The sequence below is a fragment of the Pleurodeles waltl genome, chromosome 8, assembly GCF_031143425.1.
Source record: "Pleurodeles waltl isolate 20211129_DDA chromosome 8, aPleWal1.hap1.20221129, whole genome shotgun sequence".
NCBI classification, from domain to species: domain Eukaryota; kingdom Metazoa; phylum Chordata; class Amphibia; order Caudata; family Salamandridae; genus Pleurodeles; species Pleurodeles waltl.
Window position 1 is genome coordinate 48,930,389 of NC_090447.1, and position 21,977 is coordinate 48,952,365.

The window sequence follows — 21,977 nt, forward strand, 5'->3', positions numbered from 1 at the left end:
AGTCTGATGACATCACCACCAGGAAGTGAGTCAGTGCATGCTGTTAGCAGAAGCCATAGCCACAGGAGCAGGCAGAGACACCCAGCAGAGCACCAGGGAGGCGCTCAGGAGGGTCAGCTAGGACCAGAAGAATACAATGACCACTGAAAGAAATGGCAAGGACACAGGAGGGAGAAAAAGAAAACTGAAATTCAGTGAGCAGGAATTGGAGGTGCTCACAGAAGAGGTGGTCAGGAACCATGACCAGTTATTTGGGAAGAACTTACTACATGTCCCAGAAAGTGAGAAAAGGAAATTTTGGACTGATATCGAGACCAAAATCAGCACGGGTGGGTGTTGCGCAGCATAAAATTGAGAAGATACGCAAGTGGGTAAGACTTACGGTCATGTGCCAAGGAGAGGGTAGCAAGCAGGCTGAAGGAAGCAAGGATCACTGGTGGTGGACCATCCACCCAGACACCGTCCACCCCCTTGAAAGACATGGTGGAGTTAACACTGCTGCCTGAAGCAGTTAGTGGTGTCACTGATATAGACACCTCAGGCACACCGGGCACCAGCAAAGGTAAGGGCATTAAGATTTGAATCACCATATGTGCATGTACAAATGTACCTTAGAAAATTGCAATGACACCATGCACTTTGAGAAATAGTCCAAGCGACATTTTCCATTTAACACAACAATGCCTTATGGGAGTAGAAGTCCATACTCCAAAGTGTATCTACTACATTAATAGCAATATAGTGTAAAACCAAACAGAGAAACAACACAACAGAGAATTAGCGACACAATGCCAGGGAAAATGTTGAATTCAGAAGTAAATGTGAAATAGCACATTCAAAAAGAACATCATGAATGACATGCTGCGCATTGTTGTTGCAGATGTTCCTGCATCTGATGCAGCAGAAACTGAAACAGGGGGGAATGACGAAAGCCAGCCACAGTCTGATACCAACATCATTGAGTCCATCATACCAGCCCCACCCAAACGCAGGACAAGAGTGGAACCCCTCTCTGAATTTACTTAGGACTCCGATGATGTACAGGAAGATGTACTCACACCACCTTCAGATGGTAGACGCACCCACAGACAGAACTCCCTGTTCTGGCACCAGTCTACTCCCCTCCAGAGGCGTTGTGAAGAAGGCAGACAGAGCACAGAGGACGGTGAGGGCCCATCTCTGTTTGGTGGTCTTGAGGCATCCATGTTGAAGGTACAGCGCCTACAATGTAAGCACATGAGATCAATGCACAGGCAGTTGGTGTCTCTCAATCACAACATGTGCAAGCTACATGAGGGAGAGCAGGCTACAGGTGAACACCTAAGAAAGATGACAAATACCATTAAGGAACTCTGCACTGTAATGCAGCAGGAGCATGTCACCCACTGTAGGCGCCATCACCAATTGATGGGTAGGTTGGATGGGTTCAGCAGATCTGTAAATTGGCTCACTAACACAACTGCTTTGCTGTCACGACGTGCTGTGGGCATGCAAGTGGAAATGGCACATTGCATTCGGGGCTTTGCACGAGGATTGGTGCAAGTCACCAATGTATTGGAGACAATGCAGACAGCCCGGAGTGCTGCAAACAGTGATCTGGGTGGTGGGGATAGTGAGGAGCTCTCTAGCCTCAGCAATGTCACAGCTCCTGTGATGGATCCTGGGCATCGCCGTTCCAGACACAGTACTGTCTCAGAACCCACAACAAGAGGTGCCGCTGAGCCCACTGAGAGTTCTAGCGGAGTGCGTGGACATAAAAGGAAATGTGGAGAAGTTCAAGGTCTTGCATATTTTCTTGCAATGCATTGATACTATGATGTTAATAGTATGACACGGTAACTGGGAACTGATTGTGTCTTTGGAATACCTATGTCCTATTCACACATAAGTGTCCTGAAGTTAAGGCAATAAATATTATACCTGTAGCAAAAAGAAACATGATGTGGTGTTGTCATTACTTACATCAGAAATAGCTGCGCGTAATCTCAGCACTTTGCCTGCCGTCTGCTGCTCTGGTTCTGTCTGCTGGGTGAAGGAGTTCCAAGGGGTCGCCATCTTCATGGGTTCCACTGGCATGCCTCTTGTTGTAGCAATGTTATGCAACATTGCACATGTGGCCACACTCTTGCAGGAGGTTTCCGGTCTGTATTGGAGTGCTCCCCCACTTTTATGCAGGCACCGGAAGCGACTCTTCAGCAGGCCAAAGGCCCTCTCAATCACGCTTCGTGTCCTCCTATGTGGCGCATTGTATTGCTGTTCACTTGGTGTGGCAGGATTGAGGTACAGTGTCAGGATGAAGGACCGCACTGCATATGCGCTGTCTCCTACAATGACAGGAGTGTCATATTAGTTATTGTTATCTGCGACATCATTTATACCTTATGCAGCATTGTTCTCTGTTTCATTACCAATTAGGTATGCTTCGCCAAACCCCCCAGCAAGAAGTCTTGTGTCCATCCCAATGTGCCTATGGATGTAGGAATCATGTGTGCTACCAGGGTATCTGGCCACTAGATCAGTTATGATGTGGAAGGCATTTCATGTGACCTGGATTTTCATTGAATGGCTATTTTTTTCGATTCCTGTATATATGCTCTGTTGCAGATGGTGGACAGATTGCTATATGTGTCCCATCAATGCAGCCAATGACGTGGAAATGGGGGGACCTGGTAGAAAGTATATTTAGTGAGCTGCAGATCCTGTGGGGTGTTGGGGAATTTTATGTGCAGATTAAGTTTTGTCAACATTGCATTAAGAAATGCATTAAAGAAGCGTGAGAGCGCACTCTGAGACACACCTCCAGCTGCTGCTATGACCCCTTGATCGCTTCCTGAGGCTACATTGGTTCTGTGTGTGTGTCGCTACAGTTGGGGCTGTAAATCTGCTATTAAGCCAAGTATCATGGCAGAGTTTAACCTGTACTTGTCATAAATCTCCTCTGTCTGATCAAACAGAGTAATGCGCAATCTGAAAATGCGCTCCTGTCTCCTGCTTCCTCTCCTCAAACCTGCCAGGATCCTCATCCTCCTCGCCTTGACGTCGAGTGCAGCCATTGTGGAAAAGGGCTGATGCACTCTGGGCCTCTTATATAGGTTGCACCTGTTTACCACCTGATTTCATTTAGTGGTAAATTGCACATGCAAAATCCCCATTTTGTGATTGATCGCTATTTGCGACTGTTTCATACATTGAATTTGCGATTCCTTATTTGTGAATCGCAAAATCTAGTCGCATTGTTAGGAAATCGATATTTTAGCAATTCCTTGAAAATGCACTGGGAATGCCTTTCATACATCATAGAAGGCTATTGTGCATTCGCAAAAGGTGGAATTTGCGAATGCAAAATATCTTGAAACATCTGGCCCCAAGTCCACGAGTCCTGGAATGGCTGCCTGCAACATTTTTCTGATGTTGCTGGCAGCCAACCAGTGCGCTTGTTCCTGTGGGAGTCTGAGTCCCACAGGAGTGAATTGGCCCAAGGGAAAATAACTCCCCGGGATGATCAGAACTCTCCATTTTTGAATTGGCGCTCCCCCAAGAGCCTCTCCTGCCTCTCGCGGACCGAACTGTACAGATATCTATATTTTTTTAATCTTTCATTTGTCAAAAACTACTGAACGGTTTTACACCAAATTACAAAAAGCACAATCTGTGTACCAAGTTCTAGCTTCCTGACAAATCTGGTGCAATTCCGTTCAGAAGTTTTTGCTGTTGCGCTTCTCAAAGAAGTCAATGGAACATGAATGGGGATTTTTTGTTTTAGCACCCCCATGTTTGTCTCGGCGTCCGCTTGATGAATCGCACTGAAACTTTCCATGCACAAACTAGTCAAAAGTAGCACCTTTTTGGACATTTCCTGGGGAATGTGTCAAGCGGGGCTAAAGTTACTGACAAGATATAAAATGCTTTTCCTACGGAACAGCTGACCTAACTATAACTAGACAGATCTAGATATTCATATGGATATATATACAGATACATATACTTATATTTCTCAAGTGGGCGTTCCTTTTCTTTTTTAGCCCGAAGCTTTGGAACCATCTAGGTGACCACATCATGGGTGCCACATCTGAGACTTCATTTAAGAGTCTTGAAAAACCCACCTCGTTAGAGAGTCCTAACCTGTTGGCAGGGTCTTCCTTTACCCTCTCTTGTGTTTAACTGCATCTTACTGTTACCTATCTCCGGGACACTCCTTGTGGAGCAGCTGGTCAGTCAGTCAGTATTAGTTTGAGAATAAGAATGACCTCATGATCTCTTTAGCTCTTTATCCTTCAAAGTATGCCAGCCCTGTCCTGCGGTATGAGGGTTCTTGCAGGTCAGGAACATACTTGCATTGGGCAATTCCATGTTATAAAGCAAGAGACTTTTAATGCAGAACTTGATGTCCGGAAAGCATATCATCTAGAATCACATATTTAGTCTTCACTCTTGCTTTCCATATATGGACCTAAACGTAGACAGCTGCCATAACAGAGTGACAAGCATTTGTAAATAAAAATGCTTCTCTTTACACAGGGCATATGTGACTGGGTCTCATTAGTAAGCTATAGCCTTTTAAGTAGTAATGATACTGCAAAAAAGGAGAAAAACTACAAACAAGCATTGGCAAAGCCATTAGGTTCTGCATAGTGTACCAACAAATGTAAACACAGGCATTTACAAATGCTGTTTGCATGCATTAGAAGCAGTGGAGGCTGCCGCACATCTCAAGTGGGGGGCTGGAGGAGTGGGGGGAATAAGGGAAATAATAAAAAAAGTACCTGTCCTGCCGCCGACCGCCTTGCTCCTCTTCTCTCCTACTCCTGATAGTGCCCCATAAGTCCTGGGGACGCCAGCTCAGGGTCCCCACGCAATACTAGAGCTACTCTCATGCTAGACCTATCATGAGAGCAGTGCAGGGATTGGTCTGAGTGGCTTGGTCTGCTGCTCAGACAGTGCATGGGAGTCTGTGCTGTTTCTCCAACCTTGCTGTGCAACACAGCTGGGTTGGAGAAACATCAGTGCCCATGTCTGTCTGGCCAGCCTAAGACGACCGGCCAAACTAACATGCGCACTTTGAAGTGCCCTCTAGTGACTCCACTCAACTATTCCTCCCCCCTCCCATGGCCCGGCCAGACCCTCCCTGCACACACTGGCTCAACCAGAAGCTGAAAAATAAAGCAATAATAAAATATAGTTTTATTTTTCAGCTGCTAGTTTTGAGCCGGGGGGTAACTGGTTAGAAACACAAGTGTCATTTATCATCTTAAAGCCTGTCCTACTGTCTTAGCCATTCTGGGAAAAGTAGAAAAATATTATTTTATGCGTAGTTTACAGGGAGGGCACAAATAACTGAATGCGACAAACACCATAGTTGAGTTTATTTTTCAGATTCAAAATAATCCCTTTGGCCTTCTTATGGAATCAGTTCCTGGAAGGCAGAATGCTACATCGCCGGCTGATGGCATGAGGTGAGGGAGTGATGCTCATGCAGGTGGAGCCGCGGAAGCTATGCATATATTAAAGAATTTATAAGAATATGTCATCCAGACAGCTGCGCTGTTCAGCTAGACCTAATAAGAGAAGATCACCTTACCTAGACAGGCCACTATTATGAAACATTTAGAATAGTCATGCACTAATATTTGGCATATTTTGTCATTCACGAACATACTACTTTGGGGATCATTTAGAATGTTTGGAAAGCTGTAGAAATTCTAGTAGGATGTATTGAACTTGGTTTTCAGTGAATTTAATGCTATTTTTTAACAGAAAAGTACTGCATTCCATGCCTATCGAGCCAGAGAACAAGCAAAAAACTGGTGCTATTTGTACACCACTAATTGAGGAAAAAGAGACGAAATGATGTGTATAAATGTATCTCTGCATTTGCAGTAATGTCATGACTGGTTGTGGTAATGGTATTACTGAATTCTTGTATAACCTCAAAACATCTGGCATTCTGTAAATCACTCCATTAGTTAGGTGGTTTTTATTTCTCCCAAATAGCAGAATGCAGTACACACACAGCAGGATGTAGTTGTGCTTCCACTAATGTCCTAAAAGTGTTCTTCCAACTCCTAAAAGGGATAAGCTTCTCCATGTTGCTCTATGCCACGAAGGGCCTTAAAATAAGGTCACATCACCTGGTAACTCCTCCTCAGAATTCCCCACCCCGGGGAGATTCATACCTGCAGGGAAGGAGGCGGAGACAGACGTAACAGGAATCACAAGTGGGACCCTGAGCGCTGCCTTAGAAATGAGGAATTAGTACAGGAATTAGCAATGTGTTTTCAAATTATTCCCAGATTATCTGTTCCCTGTTTTCAGCATGCAGAGTCTGAATTATGGTCAAGGGGTTGTAAGGAGTTTGAGGGGGTTCAGGAAAGGGAAGCATTAATGGTTAGCATGGGCCTTTAAGGGTTCAAAAAAGTTTAGTGCTAAGGGGTAGTAAAGAGTTTTAGGGTTCAGAGAAGGATAGCCTTAAAGAACAGTGAGAGTTTTTTAAGGCTCTGGACAGGGTATCTTTAAGGGGTATTAATGGATTTGTAGGGTTTAAGGAAGCGTAGAATTAAGTGTTACTTAGCTATTTTAGGGTTCAGGGCTGGGTAACATTAACAGATAATAATGGGCTTGTAGGGTTCAGTGAAGGATAGTTATAAGGGATTTGTAGGGCTCAGGGAACGATATTCTTAAGGAGTAGTTAGGGTTTTTAAGATTCAGGCAAGGGTCACATTAAGGGGTAGGAAAGGGTTTTTAGCGGTCAGGGAAGGGCAGCGTTAAGGTATAGTAACTGGTTTTAAGGTACAAGGATGGGTAGTGTTAAGGGGTAGTAGGGGCTTTTAAGGTTAAAATAATGGTAGCATTAAGGGGTATTTAGGAGTTGTTAGTGTTTAGGGAAGGGTAGCATTAATGGGAGTTTGAGGTTTTTTGAAGTTTAAGGAAGAGTAGCTGTAAGGGGTGTTTACGTTTGAGGTGAGGGTAGCATTAAGGGATAGTAAGGGGTTAGTAAGAGTTCGGAGAAGGATAGTGTTAAGAGTTAGAAGGCAGTTTGTATGGTTTGGGAAAGGATGGGGTGAATGGGTAGTAAGATGTTTAAAGGGTTCTGGGCAATGCTTAATTTGTGCTTGTTGTTTCCGGTGCTGAGCACCGTCACTTATTTTTGAGGGCCGGAGCTTATTCTTCTGCCTCAAGCATATGCTGCGAGCAAAAGGCACACATGGGAAAGACGGAGGAAGAGAAAAACGAAAAAGCATCACAAAGGGAGAAAGTCGAAAGCTGCAAGAGTGAGCTGAAGGGGCAAGGAGTGGCTGTAAATGGATAAAGAGGCCCGAGAAGGCTTCAGGATTAAGCTGCCTCAGTATTCCATGTTCTCGCATTTAATTGCAGCAGCCAAAAGTTTAAGAGGAGGGCTTTGGGCACCGGCACGTTTTTATTTACAAATTAAGCACTGGTTCTGGGAAAGGTAGCATTTAAGGATACTAAGGGTTTTAACTTTATTCGAACAGTACCGTTAAGAGGTATTAAGGGATTTTGTTTATTATTATGCAAAAAAAGTTTATTTCTTAAGTGTTGTTTCGGGAGATTATTTTTGTTTTTTTGTCTGTGTGTGATGTGTGGTTCTATTGGTTGCTATACAGAAAAGCAAGTCAGAAGAAAGGACCACAGCACCTGTTATGGATATCATAGGATGCACCAAGTTTCATACTGTCAGAGTAGAATCAAAGTTGGGATATGCTTTTGGAACCCCAGGATGCTGCCTGCATCACCCACTTCAGCATACCTACATGAGGAGTTGCCTGAGGTGTGCAGTAGGCACTGAGTGAACAGTCGATGAGCCCTCCTGCAAGAGGGGCACAAAGACATTTTGAGACTTGGGGGAAAATTTACTTAGAAGCCATGCCATGCAGCACAGCAACGTTGGTGCATGAAATGGAGAGAGTAGGACGGTGCCTTACCTGCTAAGCGTGTGTTGCTTTCGCCCCATGTGCTGGCACACTGTAGGCACACACACATTCTTGCACCATAGTTGCAAGAGGGACTGTGTGATGTTGAGCTTAGGTTTTCTACTTGAAGGGCAACCTCCCAGAGCACACCCTGTATCTAGACTTAAATTTATTTCTTTGTATGCGTACTGTACAGTACATGCAGAGTTTGAAAAGATTGGAAAAAAAAACTTTTTTCCAACTTAACATCTGCCTCAAGGAGGAGTACATTTTTGGAGCAAAGCTCTGTCTACAAATTTTAGTAGCTAGGGCTTGTATCAAAATTCAATAGTGGTTGCATGGGAAGGACCACATACCACTTATGGGAGTCATCCCCTGAAGCTGAAAAACTGGTTGACAAATCACAAAAACGGTTCTGTTCAGCAATATTAAGCCACCAAGCCATCTCAGTTTGCCTGACTTTTATTTTTAGCTGAAACCAAAAATGGAAATGAAGGGTTTCTACAGGTTTCTCTCTGCACTGGTATTTCAACATGCGCATGTGGTACAACTCTTGTACCCTGAAAGACTCTATAAAGGAAGCAAGTGTTTCAAATGATGGATTAAGAATAGTTTGTCAGAAGATGCATATTTGCCCCTTAGATATCACTGCTACACAAAGACCTGTTAAGGACACAACACACCTCCACTGAGGCCCATATTTATTCTTTTTGTGTGCCGCATTTGCGTAATTTGTTTACACAAAAGCTGTGCAAACTTACAAAATATAATTGTATTTTGTAAATTTGTGCCGCTTTTCTGTCAACAAATTACACAAATGCGGCACAAAAAAAGTATATGGGCCCAAGTGCCTTATCTTCTCACAGATATTCAATGCATTGGTCAGTAGCAGCATGATACTTCAATCCACCTTTAACTATTAAAATAAACCTCCTGATTCACACATTTTCTGTCCATACCTGTAGGAAGCATCTCTAAATGTAGAACTTCATTGATTTTAGCTCCTTCCTGTTCTCCCATGCACATTTACTTCTTTTACATATCACAAATATATGTTCAATTGCTCTTTATCGTATGTTTTGATCCCTATCATTGTTGGAAATGGCCCTTTCCATTGGGTCATCCACAGACTTTTTGCCTTCCTCCTCCTACTTTTCTGACCCTGTTTTTGATGGCTTTATACCACTGCTATCCAGTGCTAAAGTGCACGTGCTCTGTGTCTAAAACATGGTAATATTGGCTTCTACATGATTGACATATTTGATTTAACAGTAACTCGCTAGTAGAGTGCACTATGTGTGCCAGGGCCTGTACGTCAAATACTGCGAGTGGGCCTGCAGCACTGGCTGTGCCACCCTTACGGTAGCCTTTCCAACATGTCTCAGGCCAACCACTGCAGGGCTTGCATGCGCCGTTTTACTGCCATTTCGACCTGGCAATTGTACCCACTTGCGAGGCCCAAACCTTCCTTTTTATTACATGTAAGATGCCCCTAAGGTAGGCCCTGTTTAGCCCCAAGGGCAGGGTGCAGTATATTTAAAAAGTTGGACATGTACTTTTAAGTTTAACATGTCCAGGTAGTGAAAAACTTTAAAACTCGTTTTTCACTATTGCAAGGACTACCTCTCCCATAGAGTCGTATGGAAATCGCCGTAAAACAAATGTGATTTCCAATTGAGAAAAGATTGAAAAATTGAATTTGGGTCTCTGGACTCACGTTTTAAAAACACATCTTTTGGTAAAGATGGTTTTTAAATCGCAGGTCGGAAAATGCCACTTTTAGAAAGCTTGTATTTTTTTACTTTAACTATACTGTGTCTTAGACTGCCTCCAACCCACGTCTGGTCTGTGTAAGGTTAGGTGACAGCTACCTTTCTGCATTCCATCCAGATAGCCATAAATACAGGACACTCAGCTGCCCCTGTGTTCCAGCTGCATACTAATGGGTCTTCTTGTGCAGGAAGAGTGGAGGGGTTCTCACTTACACTTCAAAGGCTGGTGCCCAGAACTCACACAAAGGATTGATAACCACCCATAGACCTGGGCTGAAAGGGAACTGGGGAACTTCAAAACCTCTCTTTGAAATCTCCCCCATTTCAAAAGCACATTTGGGCATAAGTACTGGGCCTCTGACACCATATACTCAGAACGCTTCTGCACTGAGGGCATTTTACTAGGAAGAAGGATCGTGGGGCTGTCAGGAGGGATTGCCGCTTTGCTGTTTGCTCTGCTGTGTTAGCCTGCTGCCTGCTGCCTGCTACCTGGGAGTGAGAGGACTAGGTTTAACTCTCTACATCCTGCAATCTAAAGTTTCTCTAAGGACCTGACTGAGCTTGCCTCCAGTTTCTGAACTTTCAGGGATAGCAAAGACTTCACCTGCATTTTGCTACAAGCAACGGGGCTCCTCTGTTGTGAGTCCTGCTCTACCAAGTGGTGCCAAATCCAGACCTGGGCCCTTGGAGGTGAGTGTGGTGCTGCAACACAAGAACTGACCTAAAAACACCTGCATGTCACTTGGAATCGATACATCCTGCTGCCGAAATGCCGATTTTGCTGCTGCCTGCACAAAACACCGCAGACATTGCTCACTGACTGTGTGACACAACGACCCCTGCTTACAATGCAGCCCCAGCTTGACCGACGCAGCACCGATGCATCGGAACCAGTACTCATTGCTTCTGGATGTTGACACATCAACGACATTGCCCGATCAGAAAACGATGCACTGCCTCAAGCGCAACACATCCCCTCCTTGGATCAAGGGATCATCACCGACCCTCAACGCAACCAAGGTATTGTCAATGGGTCTGCGTGACTCCTGTACCCGGCCAGCGCCACATTGCGGTCGGAATTAACTTTTAGATTTGCTTTGGTCCAGTGCGACCAAATAGCCCCAGGTGGGAGCTATTGTCTTCTAAGCACCACATTTTGATTTCATCTTTGAAAATTCATAACTTACCTTGTGTATATTAGATTTTTATTATTTTGGTCTTGCTTGACTCAGATAAATATTGTCTATTTTTCCAAACCGGGGTGGAGTCCTTTTGTGGTGTTTTCACTGTGTTAATGTGTGCGTGCACAAATACTTTACACATTGCCTCTTTAGCTTAGCCTGACTGCTCTGTGCCAAGCTACCATAGGGTGAGCACAGGTAAACATTTAGGGCCTCATTATGAACATGGTGGTCCAGACCGCCATGCCGGCGAAGGCGGAAATTACCGCCACCGGCATGGCGGACTGGACCGCCATATTATAAACAAGGGAAGAACGGCACACTGCCAGGCTTCCGCTGACAGACAGCCTGACGATGGCGGTGCAGAGGTGCATGGGCAGTGCAGGGGCCCCCGTGCACAGCCCCGTCGCGCAGGTCACTGCCCAATTTACTGCGGCATTGATGACGGCTCCATGTGGAACCGTCAGCAATGTTCTGGCCCAGCATTCTGCTGGGGCCGCTGGCGGAAACACTGTTTCCGCCCAGCAGAATGTTGATTATACGCCCGGCGGGGTCCTCAACAGGCTGGCGGTCTGTGTTCAGACTACCAGCATGAACACGACGGGGATTCCCACCGTGTTCATAATGAGGGCCTTAGTGTGTATCTTACTTACCCTAACCAGGATTGTGGTACCTACTTGGACAGAGCACAAACCTCTGCCAACTAGTGACCCAATTTCTAAAAATCATGAACCAATGCACATTGTTAGTGCAGACCACAGGCCATGCTAAGTATAATTCTTGTTACCAACAAGAGAGTCTTGCATGTTGCATGCTCTTCGACCAGTAGCAGCACCCCCCCCCAGCGCCTTGATACCCTAACGGGTACGTAGTGCGCTCTACAAATATTATGATTGATTGATTTATCACTGCAGTCTATAAGTGTGTGATCATATTCTTGCATCTGGCTAAGAAGATGAATATAATCCAAATGTTGTTAGACTTTAAGTCAGCACCTAATAGCAACTCCACCATTTTTAGCAGCCACTATTGGTGAAACTCAAAGCTAGGAATGAACTATAGAATTATCTCTCACAAGCGATCCCTCATCTTAAACAGTTCCTCCCTTTATCCTCAAAGGCATGCTCCTCATTCAGCGTTTCACTAGTACAACTTCAATTCTCAATAAAATTTTATTTAGAAGACAATTAGCACTGCCTTGTTTGTCCTATAAACATCCAAAAAACTTTGTAATACAACCTCCATGCTCTCATTGAATTTCAATAAAATCCCACGATGCTGTAAGTCTCTTAAATGTGGATACTTAATTTGCGTTTCACTTCTCTGTCTGTTGGTTCTGTGTGCAGGATCCATGATTTTCCATATTGATGTGAGTTTCTTCAACAAATTATTCATCAAGTGTCTTCACCACCTCCTAGAACTCATCATAGAAAGTTGAACCACCTGGAAGTACAGAGCATGGTGGGTGATGAAATATATTTTTCTTTTCCTCCTACTAACCACCACTTTTCCCCCAGGGATAAAGCAATAGAAAATATTTTAAAATTCATAATTATACTAACTCCCATTGATAGCAATATCATGGAAGGGCAACACAACTTATTCTTTAGCAAAACACTTGCCAAGAGAATACACTAACTTTACCAGTCTGAATATTGAGCTGCCTAAAAAACTGTTTTGTTCACAAAAATGGTAAAATAAACGACCACAAATGGTGAAAAATGCAATAGGATCCATGTGAATAGTCACTGGCAGAAGCTGACAGCCACTGCAGAAAATCTCCTTTCAGGACTCACTAGCACACTTCTGTGTTCAGAGAAGGCTCATGTAAGCTGCTGCAGTGTTTGGCCAGATCTGGGCCAGATTTACTAATATTTGGTGCAAGACAACTTGCTGCACTGTGTCAAATAGAGATGAGAGGAATGGCCATATCTACAAAGACATGGCACATTCCTGCTCTCCTTTTGCACTGGTGCACTTGTGGCTTGCAAGAGCCAACTCAGGCACCCTTGCACCATGGTGCAAAGGTGCCATCATCACAGCTAGGACTGTTTCTGTGTGCAGGAAGGGATACCGACCTGCATAATAATATTCCTCTGAGGTAGCATACATGGAAAGAGGAAAAAAACAAAAGGTAAAAACATTTCTCCTTATTACACCTCCCCTCGGAAGGCGTACCATGTTGACGCATTCTCAGGTTTACACCCACACTACACCCATGGAACGCCTTCTTAGGGCAGAGCAATGCAAGTCAGCGACTTGCTCTGTGTTGCTTTACTCCAGATTTACTGTGCCATGCAGAGCCATGAAAAGTGTCTCTGTGTGGCATAGTAAATTCACTTAAGGGTGTACGTTGCCTTAGTGCCACCTTGGCTGATGCAAGGGCAACACAATCCTTTGATAAATCTAGCCATTGATGTAACACAGTATTGCACAGAAGTCTGCAGGGCTAATGGTAAAAAATAGTGCAGCATCATATATACTGAGGTTATGAAATGATGATGTTATAGTCTGTGCTGATGCAAATAGCACAGTGTAGGAGCAGCACACCTTTAGTTGATTGGACTTCGTGTGGACTCCCACAGAGGTGTGGTTCAGAACACTGCAACCGCTGTGGCACAGGAGGGCAACCAACCATCCAGGGGCTCTCATGCTTCCCCAGGCTAATGAATATCTCTGTGATAGGGGAGACTGAAGGGCCCCTGACCACATTTTGCAGGGGGACCCATCATTTTATGTTACGTCACTGGAATCCTAATGGGGTTTGAACTATTTCCAAACTATTACGGTCACTTATGTGAATTATATGGAGTTTGGCGGCATGTGACACCAAGCCATTTAGTACTGCACTTGAGTCATATGTCAACCCAAAAAGATCTTTTGCTTGCAAAGTTGATTGATGTTGCCGTTTATACTACTTTAATCATGTAGTGGCACTTTGTGTGCACCCAAGCACAACTGCAATAAATCTTGACCAGACTGTGGAGTCGGCTAGCTGGACAGAATAGAGGCACAACACATCGGGGCAGATTTAAGAGCCCCTAGCACCTCCTTGTGCCACATTAGTGTCATTTTTTTAATGCTAATATGACCGAACGAGGCCAAAATCACTAAGGCAAATTTACAAAGTGCCGCAATACATGCATTGCACCACTTTATAACCCTTTGCGCTACATTTTGCCTGCGCCAGGCATAATGTATGCAAACTGGACGTTCCTCCGTTAGAGGCCAAAAAAATGGCGCAAAGAAATCTAAAAGATTTCTTTGCATCATTTGTTTTCTGCACTTTTAACGCCTGTTGAGAGCAGGCGTTAAAAGGAGGCACACCATTGTTTACAATGGGCCTCAATGGGCTTTGCAGGATTAGCATCAACATTTTTGATCCCTAACTACCGCCATGGTGTGCCGTATCTTAGATACAGTGCACACATGGTGGCGCTAGGGGGGTGCTAAGGGGCACAGGAAAAGTGGCGTGGCACTGTGCAGTGACTCGTTTATTAAATCAGGCCCATCTACTGTTAACGGTGTATGACACACCCTTCAAAACAAACACAATGAGAAATCAACCAGACGAGTAAATATACTCCTAAAACTGTAATACTTAATTGCATTAAGGCAGGCGTGATCATCTTTGGGGACAAACAGAAATCTGGATGAAAGGTGTCTTCTTCTGGCTTGGATGAGCTATGATAAGGAATTCTGGTCATGTGGGAGTGTGAGTCCTCCCTTGGGGTGAATTAGATAACAAATTATGGTTACAAGTCATGACACCCACCAGGCCTCTGACAGCACTGCACATGGTGAGTGGGTTGCCCTCCCCCTGCAGCATTTTAATGGGTGTCCCAGGTGACGTGACCTGGGCATGGTTTGAAGCCCAAGGAGAGATTACTTTATGGACGGAGCGCTTTGCGCTCGCCTATAGAAAACTGTCTGACGATGGTAGGATGGTGGGTCCGTTTACTGTCCCTCCGATGGGGGACCTGGTCTTACCACCACTATGGCAGGTACCTAAAAAAGGAGAAAGGAGATCACAAAATGGTACATCACCTGTTGTGGCCAGAAGGGCTAGATTAATGACCATATTGACCAGAGGGATTGCTCAGTGATGGACACAAGTACAGTGAGGATGGTAAAGGAGTGTGGTGCCGGAACATGAATGGCAAAGGCGGATGTAAAATCTGCATTACTGATACATCCACAGGATATGCCGCTGCTGGGAATACAATTCCAAGGACATTTAGGTTGACAGATCGATGCCCATGGGTTGAGCCGTAACATGTGCGACCTTCAAGACGTTTAGCACATTCATGGAATGGGCAGTGCTGGAGGTAGCGAGGTCAGAAGATGTGCTCCACTACCTCAACCACTTTCCAATAGGGGGTAAAAGGAGCTTGGAAAGAAGTGTGCTAGATTCATAGCGATCTTCAAGGAATGGACCAGGCATCTGGGGTTTCCGTGGACGAAGAGAAAACGGAATGCCTCTCCACGTACGTGACTTTGTTGGGCGTTGAGCTTGATTCAATAGCAATGGATTCACGTCTGCCTCTGGACAAACTGAGGATGTCACAGGGGCTCTTGACACAAGTGCTAGGCAAGAAGAAGTGTAAGATGCACTTCATTCAACAGATATTGGGACATCATAACTTTGAGTGCAGAGTCCCCAGTGGAGCCTTCAGTAGACAATGGAACGAGGGGAGCCTGGAAGCCCCATCATCGCATATCACACAATGCAGCAGGACTTGTGAATGTGGCAGAGATTTCTGTTTGACTTTCAATGGAGTGACAGTATGGCAGCCGAACAAGCCCCTGGACTGAGCAGTTGAGATATTTTCAGACGCGTCACGGAAAAGGCTGTGGTGTGCAGAGGCATAACAAGAAGAATGGCAGGCAAAAAAACACAATATAGCTTCTTGGAATTCTTCCCTGTAGCAGTAGCAGTGTGGCTGTGGGGATGTGGACCATGAGACAGAAAGGTGACATTCAGGATCAACAATCAGACAGTTGTGCATGTTGTAAACAGGGAGATCATGATGTACCAGCTTGTGCTGAGTCTGTTGAGGGAACTTGAGATGCTGTTTTTACAATGAAACATATGGTTCGGGGCTAGGCATATTCCAGGGTTGGAAAACCAGGTGTCTGATGCATTGTCATGTTTGTCTCCGACGAGGCACCAGTGATGATGCAGCCTGAGATGTGGGGCATTCATTAAGGCCAAGAAGGTTGATGGAAAAGTCACTGGTAGATTCCCAAGGGTGGACATACTGGGTGGTTTGGGTCAGGGGCAAAAAGGAGGGGCAGAGGACAACCAGGCTTGTGGCGCAGGCAGATAAGGCAATGCAAGTTGTGATCGTTTGATTGACAAAAGGTGTTCACCAGTGACGATTACAGGAAACATGGCAGGCATGGCATTTTACGGCAAATAAGACTATAACATGGATCTTAGTACAGAGAATATTGGAGAGATGGTCACGGGAACAGGACAAAATGGGGGTATTGGGAAAAGTAGTAGAACAGGTGAGATTTGTGTGCACGTCCACCTGGGGATTCCGCCTCCTTAGAACGATGTTTACACTGATGTTTTTTGGGGCAGTCATGGTATCAAAGGTGGATGGATCCAAGTCATTCAGAGGTATTAAATAGGAAGACGTAAGGATACTTGGTGATAAGGTGCACTTGCACCTGACAAGGATTAAGTTTGATAAAAAAAAGAAAGGCAGCTGGGTATGTGTATGGGCAAAATGGGTTTGAATACATGCCCTGTGTGGGCAATGAAAAAATGTATGGGCATGTGAGGAAGCGTAAGTGGACTCTTATTTACGCACAGCTATAGGAGCGCAGTGACAGCACGGTGAGTACTGGGGGTGCTGAGGCTATGCTTGGCATGAAAAGGGGTAAAAGGGTGGGGTTTCAGTGAGTACTATTTCTGTATAGGCACAGCCACAGAAGGAAAGGGTTAAGAAAGCAACAGATCAGGTTGTTGGGGAATGGAGGTTGCATGTGGGAGTATGTGTGACCATGAAGAAGAGATCTGTGACTGAAGGAGTATTCTTTTAATTGACAGGTGGGGATCGGAGGTCAAAGCAGAAAAAGGAAGTTTGGATCTGTGGTTACTCCATCGTTAAGTGAGCTGAAGTGCAGGCTGAGGGAGGGTGCCCAGTTGGGTTAGGATGGGTCTGAGGAGATACTGAGATGGCATGGGATCGGGAACCTGAAGAGGGGCAACTGATGCCAGCACTGTAGGACCTGCATGGAAAATGATCCCGTCTGAATGCATTGTTACTACATTTGGGGGAGAATGATTTGGTTGAAACTATGGGTTTGTACCGTTAAAGATGGTGAAAGAGGATCTAGGGACACTGAGGGAGCTATGGTTGAACACGGTGATGATGGGGATGCAGATATTGCCTAGGAAGGTGTGGCAGATGCAAAAACCAGTGCCCATCAATAGGGCCAGGAGAGACATTAGCAGGGAGGTGTCAAGTTTCTGTAAGGTAGAGGAGATAGTTGCAGTTAAGCACACAGACAAAGGCCGTCATTATGACCCTGGCGGCCATGAAGACCGCTGCATAATGAGTCTGGCGGGTTGGCCTCTGCCAACCTGCCACATCCCCGCCTGTGCCGTCAGGGCGGTTGGACCCACCAGGCCAGAGATCAGCATCTGTGACCCGGCAGTCCAATGAAGACCGCCGGGTGGTATTTGGAGAGGGCTTTCCACAAGAGTTTCTGCAGCAGTTGCAACGCCACGAAAAGCCTGGCAGAAAGGCTACCGGTGACAGGAAATGTCTTTCCTGTCACCGGTAGACAACTTCCCCACCCCCAATACCCACCTCTCCTCCATACCAGAACCCCCGCCCTCCTACCAGAACAGCGCCCCCTGCCCACCCCACCTTCTAGTGCAGCACCACCATCCCACCATTCTAGTGCAGCGCACCCCACCCCCCACATGTACGCAGACAGACTCCCACACGCACTCCACATTCACTCATTCACGCACCTTGCATACACTCATACACCTACACTGACATACACACATTCACTCACAAGCATCCACACATGCATACACTCACAAGCATCCATACACGCATACACTCACAAGCATCCATACATGCATGCACTCACAAGCATCCATACACGCATTCACCTCAACATTCATACACTCATTCAACCACACATACACACATACCTTCACACACACACATGCATACACAAACGTATTGAATACACTCATACACACATGCATACACATGCAATCAATACACTCATACAGACATGTATACACACACACACATTCAATACACTCATGCACACACGCATACACACTTACATTCGCACACGCACAAACAACACCCCCCACCCTCAGACCACCTCCCCTGTCGGATAATCAACTTACCTCGTCCAGCGAGGATGTCGCCCGGCAGGGAACGGGAACAGATGCTTCCACCACCGGCAGCGCCCCACCATCAGGACACCGCCAGGCCCTATTACTGCTCGTAATACGGCTGGTAGAGTCATTTTGGAGGGGTGGGGCCAGTGCTGCAGCCAACAATGCGCGTCTGACCACCAGCACGACTACTGGAGGATTTCCACCCAAAATGTGGCAGAAATCCTTTAGTACTCATGATCTGGTGGGCGGAAGACCGCCAGCAGGGACGGTCTTCTGGCACCCACGGCTTTGGCGGTCTTGGTAAAAGACCAACAATGTCAAAATGAGGGCCATAGTGTTTGAAGGCCCACAATTGTTAGGCATGACAGGGTTCACTTATCCCTTCTGGGGAAAAGAATGTACTTAGAGCACGTGACAGAGGCACCGAAGAGACGGTGGATGGAGCAGTCGGCTTGATTGGAGGGGTGGGCAGAATTACCACCTCGGAGGAGGGATTCTTCTGGTGGGAGTTTAAAGGGTGCTATGAACAAGATTAGTGGTAACAGGAAATAGAACAGTGGAAAGTAAAGAGAGAATGAGTGAAAGAAAGGATTGAAGGCTTGGTTAAGGAGAAAGGTCAGAGGGGAGAGTAAGTTCGTAAAAATGGAAGTAGTCATGTTGAAGGGAAAGAGGAATATGTTAATGGAGGGGGGCACTGTTAGGGAGCAAGGGGTTGCATTAGTTTATATGTGTTAGAACAATGTGAGGGAATATTAGTTTGTGCAGGAAGAAGCTGGAGGATGTTACTATTTCACCCTCCCTCAGAGATGTTTTAAGGCCTGGCAAAAATGGGCTCTGGTGCAGGGCCCCAGCCTTTCAGGGGGTTCTGCTGAGAGTGCTGCCCTGGTGACCTTGAATCATTCTCAAATATATACTGTTTTCCTTTATTTTCAATGTGGGTGAAGTGTGAGAGTCCATACAGGCATTTGCAGAGAAATGTTGTGTTCATGTTTCATGCATAAAAAATTCTTTTAGATCAAAACAAGACCTCACATATGCAAGATGAGAGGGTGTCACAGAGATTATTTGCAGTAATATTAGTGAGCTGCTGCTGAGCTGTCATATTAAAAACACACCACCATCCCTAAATATTAGATGTAAGCACATTTAGGGGCATATTTATACTCTGTTTGCGCCGGAATTGCGTCGTTTTTTTTTACGCAATTCCGACGCAAAACTAACTCCATAATTATACTTTGGTGTTAGACGCGTCTAGCGCCAAAGTCCATGGAGTTTGCGTCATTTTTTAGCGTGGACACCTACTTTGCGTTAATGATATGCAAGGTAGGCGTTCCCGTCTAAAAAATTGACTCCGAGGCATGTGCGCCGTATTTACACTCCCGGGCAAAATTCACGCCCGGGAGTGGACGGGTCCAAAAAAATGACGTACAGCCGCTTTTGCGCCGTTTTTTAGCGCCTGGTCAGGGCAGGCGTTAAGGGACCTGTGGGCTCGGAAGGAGCCCAGAGGTGCTCTCCCATGCCCCCAGGGACACCCCCTGTCACCCTTGCCCACCCCAGGAGGACACCCAAGGCTGGAGAGACCCATCCCAGGGACATTAAGGTAAGATCAGGTAAGTGTTTTTTTTTAAAAAAAAATGTGGCATAGGGGGGCCTGATTTGTGCCCCCCTACATACCACTATGCCCAATGACCATGCCCAGGGGACAGAAGTCCCCTGGGCATGGCCATTGGGCAAGGGGGCATGACTCCTGTCTTTGCTAAGACAGGAGTCATTTCTATGGGGGTTGGGAGTCGAAAAAATTGCCCAAATCGGGTTGAGGCGAAAAACTTGCCTCAGCCTGACTTGCCCCATTTTTTGGCACCCAAGCTCCATATTCCCCTACGCCGGCGCTGCCTGGTGTACGTCGTTTTTTTTCCCGCACACCAGGCAGCGCCGGCGGCTAACGCCGGCTAACGTCATTGAATAAATACGGCGCCCGCATGGCGCTTCAGAATGGCGTTAGCCGGCGCTAATTGTTTTGACGCAAAACTGCGTTAGCGCAGTTTTGCGTCAAAAAGTATAAATATGGCCCTTAGAATTTATACAAGGTTGCCTGTGCACTGTCAGTGACCTGGCAAAAGAGAGCATGAAAGAGCTGAAAATAGACCCTACTTTCAAAGCTGTTCCCAACAGGGGATTCCACAATACGTTTGGCCAGGGGCCACCAAAATCCTTAAAATGTCCCTGGCCCAGCTTGCTCCCATATAGAGCGGCCACAACTGAGGTGCCTGTAGTGATTTCTGTCCCAAACATGACTCATAGTGAGACACAGAAAAAGGTACAGAGGCACAGAGCAGTCAGAGAACAGATAGAAAGGTACAGAGGCACAGATAGAGAGGTACAGAGGCACAGATAGAGAGGTACAGAGGCTCAGATAGAGAGGGACAGAGAACAGATAGAGAGGTACAGAGGCACAGATAGAGAAGTACAGAGGCACAGATAGACAGGGACAGAGAACAGATAGAGAGGTACAGAAGCACAGATAGAGAGGTACAGAGGCACAGACAGAGAGGTACAGAGAACAGATAGAGAAGTACAGAGGCACAGTGCAGCCAGAGAACAGATAGAGAGGTACAGATGCACAGATAGAAAGGTGCAGAGAACAAGATAGAGAGGTACAGAGGCACAGATAGAGAGATACAGAGAACAGATAGGGAGGTACAGAGGCACAGATAGAGAGGTACAGAGAACAGTTAGAAAGGTACAGAGAACAGATAGAGAGGTACAGAGAACAGATAGAGAAGTACAGAGGCACAGACAGAGAGGTACAGAGGCACAGATAGGGAGGTATAGAGAACAGATAGAGAGGTATGGAGGCACAGATAGAGAGGTACAGAGGCACAGATAGAGAGGTACAGAGGTACAGATAGAGAAGTACAGAGGCACAGATAGCCAGGGACAGAGAACAGATAGAGAGGTACAGAAGCACAGATAGAGAGGTACAGAGGCACAGATAGAGAGGGACGGAGAATAGATAGAGAGGTACAGATGCACAGCTAGAGAGGTACAGAGGCACAGATAGAGAGGTACAGAGAACAGATAGAGAAGTACAGAGACACAGTGCAGCCAGGGAACAGATAGAGAGGTACAGATGCACAGATAGAAAGGTGCAGAGAACAGATAGAGAGGTACAGAGGCACAAATAGAGAGGTACAGAGAACAGATAGGAAGGTACAGAGGCACAGATAGAAAGGTACAGAGAACAGATAGAGAAGTACAGAGGCACAGACAGAGAGGTACAGAGGCACAGATAGGGAGGTATAGAGAACAGATAGAGAGGTACAGAGGCACAGATAAAGAGGTACAGAGGCACAGATAGAGAGGGACAGAGAACAGATAGAGAGGTAAAGAGGCACAGATAGAGAAGTACAGAGGCACAGATAGAGAGGTACAGAGGCACAGATAGGGAGGTACAGAGGCACAGATAGAGAGGTACAGAGGCACAGATAGAGAGGTACAGAGGCACAGATAGACAGGGACAGAGAACAGATAGAGAGGTACAGAGACACAGATAGAGAGGTACAGAGGCACAGATAGAAAGGGACAGAGAACAGATAGAGCGGTACAGAGGCACAGATAGAGAGGTACAGAGGCACAGATAGAAAGGGACAGAGAACAGATAGAGAGGTACAGAGGCACAGATAGGGAGGTACAGAGGCACAGATAAACAGGG